Raw genomic sequence first — 16892 nt, 5'->3', positions numbered from 1 at the left:
ATTTGATTCAGAAAACCTGCTCGCTGCATATGATTAACGAGGGAAATTATCTGCTTTCAAAAGGTGGGGGACGCGTCTCGCAAAGTTATAGACGCTGTCACGACATTAGGATCTATCGCGCCTCCAATATTTATATTATAACCACTGTCGAAGCCAGCAGCAATATACGTCTACATTGCTCAGGTTGACCAGCCACAAAAAATACTCATTTTATCCGTTCAGGATTCGAAGTCAAGTTCAATGCAGAGAGGTTCTGCGTGAATCTCCAATGAAGACTATTTTCAGTTTGTCCGCACTCGTCTCCATTCTACCGGCTAGAACCATTTGGCTAAGTTTAAGTAGTATCTCTCTGCCTGTCAAATATACTTTTATTCAGCAGTTCATCTAATAGTTAGTTAACTAAGTTCATATTTCAACCTAAAGAATATACTAATATTGCTTTAGTGGGACATAGTACGTAATATAATACGTAATCTGCATATTCGTCAAAATGACTTCTCGATTGCTACTAAAACCTGAATTGAAATATGAGTATCAGCTGCTTAGTGAAGCGCCAGCGAGTTGACATGCTCCTTGGCTCAAGAAGCGCTTGCTTAATTTTTGTAATTTTTCTGCAGCCTGTGTTCTTGACCGAGCACACGACTGGAGCTGTATCTTAAAACGCGGACAGGCACAAAAGCTCAATTTCGCGGTCAGATAAGTCGCATGGTCGAGGCATGCGAGTTCGCTAAAAATTACTATCGGTGGAACAATTTTGTAGCCCTCGCCGCTTTCCTTAGATGATCAAAACTAATTAGAGTCAATTAACGTTTCTCCGGAGCCCATAGTTTCGGCTTTGATCGAAGTCTCCGAAACGAAAGTTTGACATGAAAAGAACAAAAAACACCGGCAAAACAAAACTATGCTCGGCAAGTTTTTGCGCACCGGCTACACTTAACTGTCTCAGTTCAAATACCCATAAAATTGGGCATTCAACAAAAGAAAATTTGTTAAATTGAATGCGCCACCCATTCAGGCGGCGCGGCCGAGCCAACGCGACCTGGACTCAGCCGCCATGTTTGTTTGGTGGTGGCGCCCCCTATGGGTCCCTGGAGTCGCGAATAGTGCCTGCATGAGCCCTCAAGGAAAATAAATGATGATGATGATGATGATGACAATTATGGTAGTATTTTTTTTTGCTCCCCCAGGGAAAAAATAGTTCCGACGCCACTGGCCCTCTGTAATTCATGCCCACCACCAATAGAAGCCCAACATATAGCTTGCCTGAAGTCAATTTGCCGCTAAAATGAACCTCTCCTGAAATTCAATTTCGCTGCTTGCCGCCCTCTCTTCGAAGGAAAACCCAATCACCCCGCATATTTTCATATGGGCTATCAGTTCCCCTGGTGGTGGATCTCCGAATTAGTGTGGACCCCTACGAGTGTGTGGACAGCTGTACAAGAAGCGCTGCTCTAGAGTATGACTGCGTTTAGTCTAGACACAGTCATTGTCCTGTTTATTAAGAGCTGGAAAAAAAAACGAAAAAAAACTCACCATGGCTTGAGGACTGAATTGGTTCCATTCGAATTGCTGCCCAAGGTCAGGTTCGTAGGGAGTCTCGTAAAGCCCAGAGGGACAGACGGGGCCACTTGAGATGCTAGGAACCAAATGCAATAAGCGATGGCAGTAATTAAGAACAAAGAAAGCACACCCTGCAAGTGCATCAAGCTAGTTAGAAACCTACAAGAATAAAAGACAAGGGAAACCAAGGATTTGGCCATTTTGAGATAACAATGACGAATGGACGAGGAAATTAAATGCCTTTGTGCCTTGTAATGGGTGGTAGCTTGTGCCACCTGACTTGAAGGGGCCCTGAAATCCTATTTAAGCATCCACCTTTTTGCGGTTTTCACATCTCGTGGTTCGGGCAACCCAGCAAACACGGAGAGAGTAACTAAGTATCAGTGCGTCATATTTTAACCTTTTGACGCGGAAGCCTCCTTCACCTACAAGGGTGCCCCGTGGTACCGAACGTGCGCGGCATGTGACGACATCGCGACAACATCGCGACGTTGTCAGTCTTGGCCAGCTCCTGCCTTACGACTGGTCAGAACCACTAAAAACTTTTTTCCAGCCAAAATACAAAGTATAAGTGGCGCAAACTGTTTCAATTATTTATGAAAGTAGTTTTTGTTCAGTATTTTAGATCAGAAAAGACACAAATGCAGTTTATAAAGTACGGAAACAAGAAATGACCCGTCAACATACCCGCCACCAAGCGGTGGAAAAGGCGGCGCATACTAGGAAAGGGTAGTGGGATCATACACCAACAAGTGGCGAGCATAGAGAAGTCCCGGGTGTACGCAGCAGTGCTGCAGTTCTATGGGCTGGAGGACCCGACCGGTTCCAAGCGTTCCGAAGGCCTTTAGCAAGCAAGTTTGGCTTGCGATTTGGCCGTTTGGCACCACGAAATGGCTCCCGTTCTGAACTGATATTGTCACGGGTGGTGACGAAAAGAACGATAAATAAACAGAAAGAAATAAACGTTTAATGTGGCGAACTTGTGCGAAAACTAAAAGGGTACAAAGATAATAACAGAGCGTCACGGGCGTCGAAGTCGGCGTAGCGGCACAGTCGAACGCTGGGGCGAAACTGACTCCGCTCGCCTTGCGGAATCCCTTATGTACCCTCGTGGGTTTCTGGATCGTTCGGCGTAGAAGGTTCGGCGCGTAGAACATTCTGGCCTCGAACAAGCAACATGGTTCTCGAATTTACCAGAACATCACTTTACAGAGTCAACAAAAATGCGCCTCCGCAGCCAGGAATCGAACCCTGGCTTTCAGCGTGGAAAGCACGCGCGATAACCGTTAGACCACGAGCGCGCTGCCTTCTCGGCCAGCTGCGCTCGCGGCAATATTTACCCCCTGTTTGCTGTCGTTTGAGGACAATGAAGTGTCATGCCGAATTACTGTCTAGTCGCGCAGCAAATGCAATGCGAGCCGCCCTGGCTGCTTGCTTTGTCTAGCTTGTCCAGCACATGCTTTCGTGCCACCCTCTCGAGCCGTCGACACGGAGTGCGGCAGTCGTGAGCGCTCCCTGAGCTCACTACCCCTCCTCTAGTCCACAGTCACCCAAGCCAGGACCAGAGACGTCATGAAGAAAGTCATTTTTTGCGTGTTTTTGTAATTTTAATTTGTCTATAACTTTTAAGATAAAGCAAAATTCAAGAACAAAAAGAAAAGGTTTCACTAAGTTACTACGTTCAGTACGCTCAGGTTTGATGCAAATTAAAAACCAGTCAAAACGTTGTTGCAGGGCCCCTTGAAGTATAAACCGCATGTAAGCGATTTGGCGAGACTAGACAAGCGATGGCAACTTGCCTCGTTGTCCCTCAGTCAGTAGCGTGACGAGGCAGACCGCATGAATACGACGGGAGCAAGCGACCAAGGCAATGAGCAAGATTTTTTAGAAATTCAAAAACTGAGCGATGCGACGAGCGACAGTGAGAAATCCCAAACGCTGTCGCCCGTCTCGTCGCTCGCTAAATCGCTTACATGTGATTCAGCCTTTAAAGTTTGAAGGTGTCGCAAAACAATCTCTTCATTTTTGCATTGTCAGTACGACATAAATACTAACAGCTAAATGAGTTAGGACTTGAACGATACAAAATCGGAGATAACTGTAAGGCTGGAACCCATCAGGTGTGCCTATACTAATGCTAAATTTGCTTCTTAAATTCGTTGAACCCCGGAACCCTCAAATCCACCTATTTAGAAAAACTGAAATGTTCCTCTTTCGTCAAAAAGTTTAGAGTTGCAGCGGGGAAAACTAAATTTTATTATTTAATATAATTGAATTAAATCTTCATAGCTTATAATGCTTGATCTCCTTTATATAAATCTTGTATGAGTTTTCGATATGGCTTGTTGCATATGTTTTGGATGCTCGGAACATGCAGAAAAAAACTTGTTCTTGCACACATGTGGGGCATGGCAACAGACTTAAGAGCCTAGTCAAACAAAAAAAATTTACTCTTTTTAGAACACTGAGTATAATTAACAACAAAAATACTGTGTGCTAGACCCCCTATCATATTTTAATATATACAAAAACCACGAAAACACAATTTTTGAAGGGCAAACAAACATTTTGTAATGTTTTTATAAACATAAAAAAATATATATTCCAATCAAACCTAGATAGTTGCAATTCATTTAATCTAAGGCATATGCACGTCAACATTAAAATAAAAAATTGTTGTACATTTTTTGTGAACATGCCCCAAAATTATATAGAGGTAAAAGTGTGTTTGAATGTTACCGCAGATGTGTAGCGACACTCTTACACAGTGGGAAAAATAATTTTTGTTAATATTTTTTAGTGAGAAATTGAAGCTACAGAAGAATGCAATGGAGCAGACACACTTTGGCCGAGAGGACGACCATTTGAAGAACCGCGCACAAAAATGGGTCAAATTTATACAGTACTGCCTTCTCAGTTTTTCAAGATGTTTAATTCACGAATTTCGGGATCATAACTAGTCCTTATACTTTTTATAATTAAATATGAAAATGAAAAGATCATGAAATGCCATAAAACCAAAAATCAATTTTTTTTAAAAAGAAGATTGCCATTTTTTTATTAGCATCTTCCCTTTACATAATGAGCAATCATATATAGTTAGCAATTAAACGATATATACTTTGGATAATGTTGTGTCCGCATCACTGCACAAGGACTCATGCCAGCAAGAGAAAAGATGTTACAGTGCGTTCGTAAATATCAAATGTACGCACCAAGCTTCATTGATGAGTGTTCAACATTAAAGAACCTGAAAGGAAGACCACGCAAAACCCGATCACTACAGCTAGCTATCATATTAACAAAGAGCTTATCTCCCGAAAGAAATTACAGTCTTCACCGCAGAAATAAATGATGCATTGTCGAGCGCTCAGTCTCTGCCTAAGTAGCGCCAGTGGCTCGAACCAGAAGCCAGACTTTCAGAACTCTCATTTTATTAAAAGGTTATACATGATTTTCTAAATATACAGATAGGAAAAAGGAGACAACCTGTTCCCAGTTACTGGGGCCATTCAGCTCCATGTATGTAGCTCCACTCTGCCATTGAAAATTACAGATGACTTACAACTTTGTAATTTGATAACGGTTCGTTCCGAAACTTTGGCATCTGGTTTGAACTGCTAGCACTGTATTTGGAAGGAGATTGAGCGCTCACCGAAGCAAAGTTTCATTTTGTAGTGAAGAAAACTCTAAATGTTTTTTAGGGGTTTCCACGTGAACTCATTGCACCACGCCATTGGTCACTCAACACTTGTTCTTGCCTAGAAGAATGAATTTGGTGGTGCAAAACGAATATTGCAGAAAATTGTATACTCAGCAGCAAGGCCATCACAATGAGACCTCGTGCGACAGCAATCCCTGCCACGTATACATTTCCACAAAAGGAAAATAATAAGAAAACGCTACGTGTGTAGTATGCAGTTGAGTATTTTGCTGACATGCTGTCTCTGCCGGTTTTACGAAACATAGGCATGAGCTCCAGACAACAGAGCCGAAGTTTGCAGCCTTCATTTCAGGCCACAGGCACGGCATCACGTTGCAAAATTTGAAACCGGGAAAGATGCTAAAAGTGGGTAGCAAATGTCTGCAGTCAATGTCTTGTAAGTCATTTTGGGTACCTTAATTTTTCCCAATAAAATTTTAAAATTATTTTAGTCACTGAGTGGGTGAGAAGGGCAAGGCACGTCTCTTTCGTATGCCCAGCCCCTAGCAGCACTCGTTGCCTTCGGCCGCGCTTCACCTGTGCGAACACACTCGAGGCTGACAAGGCGCGAAAGTGTGATCGATGGTAGGATCTCAGCGCCGCATATCTTTGTTGGGTGGATGCTGATGGTTGCACTTCTTATAACGGGAGGTAACTTGTTCCATCTAGCCTAGAAACCAAAAACGAGCAAAAGTATGGTTCCTCTCCTAGCCCTTCTAAGCCACTTTTCCTTCCCCTCTGCCATTTTTTAACTACCACATCCAGTCAAAGAAACTACAGACATCACACCCCGCCTTATCCCCTTTCCTCTCCCACCCCCCACTACCCCAGCGAGTCGTCAATTTTCCTCTGGTTACCCCAACACCTAATTGCCGAACCCCATGAGAGAGAGGGTGGAGGCATTTGGTTGGAGGCACGCAAGAGGGTGTCCCAGGTTTGCTCTGTCTCGCTTGTCCCCAGCTCTGCTGAATAGTTTTACTACTTCGTTCAATTTTCCCTGGATGATTTCCACCAATCTTCTAACCACCTCCTTGTGGGTGCAAACCTTTTTTTATCCGTTCTTTCATCCTTGTTCTTAAGAACTCCACAAACCGACGTCTCTCGACCCAAAAAAAAGGAGCGCCACTTTGAGGCTGTGCACTGGCCTTGAGTTGCGTGACTTGGAAAGGGGCATAAAGAAAAGCAATGTTGGATAAATGGAAGCCTTTTTCACGGCTAAAACCCATAAGGAGGGTTCACCTTTCAGGACAACTGTCACCGAAAGAGGGGCATGGTTGCGATTGGTGAGCCAATACAATTAACAAGCAATTAACTACCTTGCAACTTGGTGACCTATTTTTGGTGCAAAACTCGGAGGCGGTGGCTGAGTAATTGAATTGTGGTACCCGTGCAAATGCGGCTGCATTCTCTTTAGACTTAGTTGATTTGTTTTACTTTGTTCCCTACAAAGGCCTCTTCGCGTTGGTGTGTGAGTGTATCGACGACTACGGTGTGGTCTAGAGCACTATATAGCTCCTATGGAGCAGAGTAGCGCAATCCTTTAATCCGCGTGTTTTGCCGGCAACATGGCTGACAGAGCACCTCGGCGCGAGTCACGTGGTACTGAGGGTTCCCGGAGGCGGCCCGCCCTATGGGAGAATACATGGAGATCGACGCAACACGGCAGATTAAAAAATAAACGGCGAGTCCAGAATTTTTAAAACTACTCTGTCGTGAAGTTAGTAAAGCACTAAACACTTTATCAAAGTTTTAATAATATTGGATGTGTTTGCAAATTTTGAGAAGGCAATTTTCAAGGCAATGGCGTTTGAAGCAGATGATTTTTGCACGCAGCGGAGATGAACTTTATGTATTGGCCGGAGCGGGTCACGTGAACGCTGTGAGGTCCCCGCGTTGTCTGCTGCATGATGCCGCTCATGCAATTTTTAAAGTCTTTACTTGGCACACAACTCAGCGCAAATTATTCTAAAATGCTCCTTTATTATGTCAAAAACTGTTGTCGCTCTGTATATCTCCACCATATTGAAGAAACAACGATTTTTTCTTGTTCCCCATGCATTTCTGACCAAAGTTGTTACCCTCGGTTGTTCGCCGCTAGTCGCCAAGAGATGGCGTTCTAGATTGCGCTACTCTGCTCCGAAGGAGCTATGTAGTGCTCTAGTGTGGTCAAGTTCCAGAACTTGTTTCTTGGAACTGCTCAGGTTTCACTTTTAACCAACTTTCCTTCAGTTTGAAGGCGTGTATAAGTTACAAAGAGAAGGAATTTGTATAGAGGCATGCCTGGCTGGAGCGCTTGGCAACATTTTTTGTGGCAAAGATGGACCAAACCATTGGCGAGAATTTGGGTGCGAGCAGTGCCAGCAAGGTATTTCGATTTGTTGACGATTGCCTGGTGGTAACCAACACGCCTGAGGGGGCTTAGAACGATGGCACTGTCAATGCAGTGTTGGATGTATTCACGCGACACCGTGGGCCCATTTGCTTGAAGCCGGTTAACTTTAACCGCAGGGCGGGCGTCGGCGGTTAAAAAGCCTCCCAGTGATACACGCGCCGTCCGACTTTCTCCCAGGCGGCACTGCACACACAGCCTAATTTTAATTGGTAAGTTTCATGCTTAAAACGACCAGGCGAGCGCGCGATTTCACGGCTTCAGATAACGCTACTAGTGCGCAAAAGCGCGAAAACTCGACGTTGAAGCAGGCTCACATGAAGCCACGGCCGTGAGCGGGGCCTTGTGAAGTCTATTTCAAAGCTAGCGCCTCGCACCTAACGGATTCAGTCTTGGGAACAGTACCTGTTTGTTCAGTAGTGATCTTCGAACGTAAAACTGCGTATAACCACTGATGTATAACAAACTTCACGTTCACACGGATCCGTTGTTGTTGTTGCTGAGAGAATGCTAAACGAGCGGTGGACCAAAGAACACGGCTGAAGCTGAATCCATTGAATTGGACGGTGACTCACGCCCTCTGGTCCCGTCAACTAACGAGTAACCGCTACGCGAGTTCTTGACATTTCAGTAATCTATTGCGTGTTTTTATGAAAATTATTATATTTAAAACATAAACTAAGGCCGTCGTTGAGCCCGGGGAGGCGGCGATCACGGTGCAAAGTATAGAATCAGTGAATCAAGCGAAACTAAAACAGCGGACAACAGACGCGCGTTGTGTCGGCCAGAGCCGTATATGTAAAGTTTGGCCATTCGTTGAAAAGTATAGGAGACAAATGAGGAGGCGCCATTGGCCGAAAGCGAGCTGGGCGTGTTCCAGGGTGTCTTCAGAAATTCGAATGTGACCAACCAGAAGTCGGAAATAATACCCTGGCGGTGGTCGCAAGAAACAAACCTGATAACTTCTTTAGAGTAACTCTCGATGACTGAAAATATGGTACACGTGATGTTTCAATCACGCTCATCCAAAATGATGGTGAAGAGTGCGACTAGCGGAACGATCGACATAATCCGTAAGCCAAGCGTCGAGGGCCGGGAATCTACCGTCCGAGCGGTCACAGTCTGTCCGAACAAAACAAAGTTGAGCGGCGCATTCGTTTCTTACATCTTTTTTATTTATTTATTTATTTCAATACCTTCAAGGCCACACGGCATTACAGAAGGGAGTGGGGGAAAAACAAATGTACAAAAAATAGAATTCAACACATATTAGTTAACATAATAGTTTTCAATGGCAGACTTGAATGCAGGAGCGTCTGTGATTGTGGCGATGGAGGTGGGCAGGTGGTTCCAGTCATTAGTAGTTCTTGGGATAAAAGAATCAAAAAAGAGCTTCGTGCGACTGAAAGGAATGTTGACTTTATGGTGATGATCATTTCGATGGGATACATACGATGGTTCAGAAAAAAGCTCTTCACTTAGATGCTGGTTGTGATGATAAATTTTGTGAAATAAGGACAAACGAGATAATTTTCTACGCAATGAAAGATTCGGAAGATGTAAAGTTAGTTTCATAAATGATACACTGGAAAAACGCGAGAAATTAGACAAAATAAAACGTGCACCACGATTTTGTACGGATTCAATTTGATTAATTAGAAATTCAGGGCCTGGGTCCCACACCGAACTCGCATACTCAAGCTTGGATCTAACGAGGGTCTTGTACAGTAGTAGTTTTAATGATGAAGGAGCCCTTGAGAAGTTGCGGCGTAAGTAACCTAGCATGCGATTAGCGTTGTTAGCAATAAAATTAATGTGAGTTTGCCAGGAGAGGTCAGATGTTATATGGACACCTAGGTACTTGTACGATGTCACCTGCTCAAGAACAGAACCAATGTTGTATTGAGGAAAGTTAGTACAGGCAGCTTTCCGTGAAATTCTCATTACTTTACATTTACTGGCATGAAGGCGCATTTTCCAGACGTCACACCAGTTAGTAATAGAATTTAGGTCAGTCTGAAGAAAAGACGTATCAGTATCAGAATAGATTACACGATAAATGACACAATCATCTGCAAACAACCTTATGGATGACTGGACATTGTTAACGAGGTAATTTATGTATATGAGGAAAAGAAGGGGGCCGAGGACGGAACCTTGCGGCACACCCGAAGTAACAGGGCAGGGAAGAGAGTCTGAGTCGTTTGCAGTTACAAACTGTGTTCTGTTAGAGAGAAAATTTTCGATCCATGCAAGAATGTTAGAGTCAATGTTTAGTTTTTTTTAATTTTAAGCAGAGCAGTTGGTGAGGGACTAAATCAAAGGCTTTCGAAAAATCAAGAAATATGCAGTCGATTGAAAGGTTATTGTCTAGCGCAGAGAGAACATCGTTCGTGAAACAAACCAGTTGCGTTTCACATGAGAATGATTTACGAAAACCATGCTGACGATATGTGAAAAATGAGTTGGATTCAAGAAAGTTAACTAGGTTAGAATAGATGATATGCTCCAACATTTTACATGGGACACTAGTTAAAGATATAGGCCTGTAATTAAGAGGAGAGTGAGCATCACCTGATTTAAACAAAGGTACCACCTTACCCACCTTCCAGTCGCTGGGCAACAAACAAAGATCTAGGGACTGCGAGAAAAGTTTAGACAGTATTACAGAAGAGAGCATTTCAGTGTTCTTCAGAAATTTAGAATTAATCCCGTCAGTTCCAGATGAAGAAGAAACTTTTAAATTTTTTATTATGCTAAGCACACCAATGCAATCAGTTATAACAGGATCCATAAGTGGAAAGGCTGCAATATTATATTCAGGGCAAGAAACAAAAGACTGTGGCATAAAAGACTGAGAAAACACATCATTTAGTAAATATGAACATTCCGACCTTGGAACTGAGACTCCATTATCGTTGATTAGCGATATCACACTCTCTTTTTGTCCACCAATTATATTCCAAAATTTCTTAGTGTCATTTGTCAATAAAGATGGTAGGGTATCATTAAAAAATATGTTTTTGGCTTTTACCACTTCATTCTTAAAGAGGGTTGCAACATTCTGATACGCACACAACAAGTCCGGTTTATTGAACTGCTTTGCTTTGCGGAACAGTCGTTTCTTTTTATTTCGCAGGTGCTTTAAAGAAACAGTAAACCAAGGGGACCTGTTCGTGTACGGTATAATTCGTAGGGGTACGTATTTGTTTACAAGATAATTAACTTTGACTTTAAAAATAGACCAATTGGATTCTATAGTGCGATTAGAAAAATTCTGCATATATTCGTCCAGAAATTGCGCCAATTCATCATTGATGGCAGGGTAGTTAGCTTTGCTGTAATCGCGTATACGTTTAGGCATACTCTTAAGGCGATGAGAATTGCCTTCAAGTGTGAAGTGAACAAAGCAGTGGTCACTCAGGCCTGGTAAAAAACTTAGAGAATGAACGAGGTCAGGAGTAGTTGTGAGAACGAGATCCAATATGTTCGAACTTGACGCGGTGACCCTGGTAGGTTGAGTTATTAACTGAGAAAAATTAAAATCTGTGCACAAATTTATGAACTCAGATGTTTCACCGGAAAGGTCAGACGGAACAGGGCACATACCAGACCATAATATTTTCGGAAAGTTAAAATCACCTAATAAAAAAACTGGCGAGTGCGGAAATCTGACAACAAGGCTGTTTAAAACGTCATGAAGTTGTGCACAGAAAGTCAAGGAAGCGTTTGGTGGCCGATAACAGGCACAAAAGATCATGTCACGGTGATTAATGCGTACACACACGCATACCATTTCCAAGCATGATGCATGAGGGGAGGCACTCACTTGATCGAATGACGTTTTAGCGAACGTCCACGTTTCATCGAATGACACTTTAGCGAATAGTCGGACGCCGCGAAGCGGCGTTTTCGGGTGGGCCAAGTGAGTTCATATTTTTTTAATGAGTTGCCGCAGACTGTCGCCGCGAAGCGGCGTAAAGCGCAGCGCGACGGATGGGTTAACGCGCGCCCCCGTTATTCGCTAAAACGACCATTCGCTCAAATGTCGCCGTTCGCTAAAATGTCATTCGCTCTTGTGATATGGACCCGATGCATGAGAGATATGATAAGAGTGCAGATTTTCTGCGACGGCTATTAATACACCTCCTCCCAATCTATTGACGCGATCAGACCGATAAATATTAAAGGTCTTCTCACACTCAAAAACTTCTTTGTTATCAATTTTGGCAGACAACCACGTTTCAGTTAGTATTATTACATCGGCGCTACACGTGTCGATTAATGCTGACAGTTCCTCTCGTTTGTTAACGACACTGCGGATATTTGAAAAAAGAAAAGGAATTTTACTAACGGGAATTACGGTGTTACGCGATAGTTACGATAATGGTACTTCATTGTCTACGACATTGCTCGAATTTGGACTTGCGTGAGCAGGTGATTCCTTGTTGGCGTATAACTCACAGACACTGTCTGATGAGGGACAATAGATGAAGCATTTTCTGTTAATGTACAACTTATTGTAGCGAATTGAAAACTGCTGATTACTAGCTTTCCCATATTCGAGCAGTTTCTTGCGCGAGGTTCGAGTGGAAATGCAGAAGTCCTCACCAACACTAAAACCAAACGACTTCAACTTTGCCCTGGCTGCCAAAATAGAATCCCTTTCCTTTGAATTTGAAAACTTTGCAATTACCGGACGGCATTTATTGGGAAAGAACTTGCCCAACCTATGAGCGCGAGAGATCGCTTGATCAGATAGTTGCAAGTTCAAAGCAGACGAAACCACTTCAATTATTTGTTTTTCTGACTCAGCCCACGATTCTGATTGTTTGTCAGGAAAGCCGTGGAAAATTAAGTTTTCACGCCGAGATCTGTCTTCACAGTCATCTAAACGACGACTTAGAGCGACAGTTTCGTTCCGAACGGCGTCAGACACCGCACTAGCCACATAAAGGTCCGCGGAGTTGTCCGAGGCAGCAATTTTTTCTTCTACGACAGTAAGCCGATCGTTTATGCTGGTCATTTGTCTCTCAAGATTCAGCTGAATTTCTTTCACTTCATTTGTTTGAGACAAGACCTCAGCGTGGTTTTTGTCCATTTTGCAATGTAGTGCCCTCAGCATCGACACTAAATCGTTAGAGCTTTTGTTGGGGTCCTCCTTAGGTGGGCTGGGATTCTGTTCGATATCACCCCCCAAAAGCAATAGTTTCACAACATAAAGGCAATCACAAATAGTACCAAGAAGAACATCTTTCTGTGTGATCATGATCAAAACAACACGTGCACCCTATTTTCAACCACAAAGAGTTACTACACTTCACTCTTACGCGCTTATTAAAACCATTTACGAACAACCGTTTCTCGCTACCACCGCTAGGGGATTCTTTTCGGCTTCTGGTTGGTCAAGAGAGCATGCCAAGCCCTCTTTCCGAGTCTGGTGCACGCCCTGGCTCTGCCCGCCCTTCTTATTGACCAAACTCTCTACATATAAGGCGCTGGTGTCGGCGTTACGGGAGCGGTATGAAATCAAGTCTGGGGCGCTCTGTCCTGTCCCCTTCTTCTCTTCCAAACCATTTGCGCTTTTTCACATCAAGTTTAACCAACTAGCTTAATTTTAATTTTAACATCATCATGTCCCGTCGACCTTGAGGAAGACATTAGGGAGTTTTAGAATAACTTGAAGGTAAACATGTTCGGCAGATATCTGCCTGGTTGGGTGAATTTAAATGTAAAGAATAAAGAAATACGCCAACCAAAAAGTCGAAAAATTGTCCCAACGTTTCGAAACAGTTCGTTTCTTCCTCAGGGGCGACTAAACGGGATAATAGCTTCTTTGTCTTTCTAACAATTTTTCGACTTTTTGGTTGGCGTATTTCTTTATTCTTTACGTTTTAGAATAACGTATGCAATTTTAGCGTATGCTAGCGCTAAATTTAGCGCTTGTATTAGCGCATGCGACGCATTAGAGTTTTAGAGCAGCGTTTCTCCGCCGCGACGCAAAAGCCCAAGCAGCTCGCGCTTGCAACGCCACCAAGATACAGTCACAATTTTTATTTCACACGCGAAATGCTGTAACTTTAGAAAAAAACAAGTTTTTTTGGTTCAGAGTATTAATTTAGAATTGTTTAAAAATGAGAATGTAACGCGAGCGGTTGACAAGCCGTGTCCGCTTGCGTCGCCTCGGCAAGAGAGGTCTCGCATACTGACCTTCGCACATTGTACCTTCGCTGAGAAATGTTCGTGCATCGCAAGCATCAAGTTGCCGGGGGTCGTTGCCAAACCATGTATAATGTCGTCCCGCATTGAAATCGCAGTCGCGAGGGTGCCGCCGACGTTTCACTCACGACGCCGCCAAAGCAGCCGCCGACATAATCCTAAAGCCGCCATTTTTTTAACTGTGCTTGTCTTGGCTCCACTTGTAATGGAGAGGTCCCGGGTTCGATACCCGGACCAGGCGGATTTTTTCGGTCGCTCACCAGTCACCTAGCTGTGTTTGGAGATTTATGTTTGTCCCTTGTCCCTCTTGTTCCCCTTCTCCAGGGATTATTATCATCATTATTGTCCAGCTCGCTTGCCCCTTTGCATTTAATTGCATTATAATTATAACATTAAATTGCAAGCTTCACCTTTGTTGGTGTTAGACTGGTGGCAGCTGATAAAACTCGTTTGCTCTACTGACGTCTAACCCCTGGTTAGCTCAGTTGGTAGAGCGCTCCACTTGTAATGGAGAGGTCCCGGGTTCGATACCCGGACCAGGCGGATTTTTTCGGTCGCTCACCAGTCGCCTAGCTGTGTTTGAAAATTAATGTTTGTCCCTTGTCCCTCTTGTTCCCCTTCTCCAGGGATTATTATCATCATTATTGTCCAGCTCGCTTGCCCCTTAGCATTTAATTGCATTATAATTATAACATTAAATTGCAAGCTTCACCCTTGTTGGTGTTAGACTGGTGGCAGCTGATAAAACTCGTTTGCTCTACTGACGTCTAACCCCTGGTTAGCTCAGTTGGTAGAGCGCTCCACTTGTAATGGAGAGGTCCCGGGTTCGATACCCGGACCAGGCGGATTTTTTCGGTCGCTCACCAGTCACCTAGCTGTGTTTGGAGATTGATGTTTGTCCCTTGTCCCTCTTGTTCCCCTTCTCCAGGGATTATTATCATCATTATTGTCCAGCTCGCTTGCCCCTTTGCATTTAATTGCATTATAATTACAAATCCTCCTTGGAGAAGCGCAATGACTCTTTGCGTATGCACGCTATTTCCGAGAAATAGCGCATGCTAAAATTGCGCACACAAAGCGCAAAACCTGGTTTACGCTCGGAGCATGCGCAGTGGCGACGACACTATTCTTTGCGTACACAAAGCTTTAGCGTGCGCTATTCTAAAACTCCCTACTACTTTGAAGTTCGATCAAGACTGGAACGACCAAGGCCACGGACGACGGTGGGTTTGCGAAATGCAGCTACTGGGGAAGGTGAGTGTTTTTGGAGGAAACGCCATTTAAATGGCTGAATGAAGCTAAAAAACACAATACGTATGCACGCTGTGCGTGAAGAAAGCACTGGGCGCGTTCGATTTACCTACATATCCTGCACCGGTGAAGAAGAGTAGCCCCAAGCACCGTTACCCCCAAGTGCATTTCATTTGAAGGTGCAGCCTTGGGGTCTCCACCCAGTGTCTGCACCGCGCTGTTTGGCTCTGCGATTTACCAATGTTTTCTAGCGATTTAAAAAAGTGTGGCGCCATTTCTACACCTGGTGTACACTTTCTGCACACCTTTCCAAAAACCGCTCCTAGGCCACCGCCATGTTGCTGATGTGGCTGGTGCGACTCTCGCGCCCTCTATCAGCTAGAAATTTTCTGCCACTCTCTTGGAGAGAGAGAGAGAGAATATCTTTATTGAAACAGAGAGTTTAGTCTGAGCTTTGCGCTCTAACAGGCTTCTCTGTGGTGGGGAAGGGGAGGGGGGACAGAAAGACGATCGACAAAGGGTCAGTGATGATGAAATGAAATGTTAAAATATATACACGCTATAGTGTCTAGTTTCAGGATGGGAAATGAGAGAAAGACGATAAGAATAATTATAGCACTGTCAGTAAGTCAATGTCTTCGAGGAATTTAAAGAGGGCCTTTAAGGCTGTTCGATGTTTCTTAGCAGGCCAAGGTCCGAGAAGCTTTGGCAGATCAAAAGGTCTGCAGTCCAGAGCATTCGTAGAATTTTTGTAAACTTTGCGTTCATTTTCATATGCTTGACATGTGAGTAGAATGTGTCTGATGGTTTCCGGCGCACCGCATTTCTCACAGTCCGGAGTCGCGTGTTGTTTTATTTTAAAGCGATAGTTCTTCGTGTACGCACAGTTGAGGCGAAGTCTATGTACAAGAGTTTCTAATTTTCGTGGTAGGTCGCTTGGTAGTCGTGTTGTTAATAAAGGGTCTATGTCATAGAGAAATTTGTAGTTAGAATCCGGCGAGGACCAAAGCATTTCACGTGTACTTTTTGCAATTTGCCTTGTCAGAGATGTACAATCGCCTTTCGTATAAGGAACCATTCGTGTTGATACGTGCTGGTGGGCTCTCTTCGCTGATTTGTCAGCGCATTCATTACCTTGTATACCGGAATGTCCTGGTATCCATTGAAATGTAATTTGGTGACCGTATTCGAATGCTAGGTGGTGGTACTCAGCCATTTCTAGGGAGGAAATCGAATACATGGATTTCTTTCCAATAGGACTGAGCGACTGTAAAGCGCATTTTGAATCTGTAAATAAGGTCCATTGTTGTGGTGGTTGTTTACATATATACTTGATTGCTTCCTTAATTCCGTGAAGCTCAGCGGCTGTTGATGATGTATGATGGTTTAGACGACAAGATCTTGCAAGAAATCTTGATAGAACGAAGAATGCTGACGATGAAGTTGTCGCCGTTGTTGAGCCATCGGTATATATGTGCGTTGTTCTAGTGTAAGTTTCATATATGTAACTCATTACAAGTTGTAGGATAACTAAGCTACACTGTTGGTGTTTTGCAATGATTCCGGGGATGTTTAGATTAATATCCAGTTTTCGAAGCGTCCATGGAGGTATTTTGGAGTATTCGGTAAAAGTTGCGTGCTTTGGAATATTGTCAATATTTTGGCCTAAAGCATCCCCGTAGCTGGAGTTTGGACGTTTTATGTGTATTTTAGAAAGATAGTGATTCTTATGCTGAATTTTATGGCGTAAATGAATTCATACTATTTCTT

The 16892-nt window shown here is 43.6% G+C and overlaps 1 protein-coding gene across 3 annotated transcripts in view; it reads right to left on the bottom strand.

Moving 5' to 3' along the window:
• Window positions 1–8103, bottom strand: part of LOC121838417 (zinc finger protein 431-like) — a 38538-nt gene extending 30435 nt beyond the window's left edge. For 2 of the 3 annotated variants that reach the window (XR_006078495.1, XR_006078496.1), the window contains exons 1-2: window positions 8058–8103; window positions 1534–1636 (exon numbers count right to left, since the gene is read on the bottom strand). The gene's annotated coding sequence lies outside the window, so the exon portion shown is untranslated. Of the gene's footprint in view, window positions 1–1533; window positions 1637–4775; window positions 4813–8057 lie in introns of those variants that run through there. The other variant, XR_006078497.1, reaches the window with a different exon arrangement.
• Between the last annotated feature and the right edge of the window lie 8789 nt (window positions 8104–16892).

Source organism: Ixodes scapularis, unplaced genomic scaffold, assembly GCF_016920785.2.
Source record: "Ixodes scapularis isolate PalLabHiFi unplaced genomic scaffold, ASM1692078v2 PGA_scaffold6__148_contigs__length_123643588, whole genome shotgun sequence".
Classification (NCBI taxonomy): domain Eukaryota; kingdom Metazoa; phylum Arthropoda; class Arachnida; order Ixodida; family Ixodidae; genus Ixodes; species Ixodes scapularis.
Note: the sequence above shows the minus strand (reverse complement) of the source record. Positions and strands in the feature narration are given on the sequence as shown.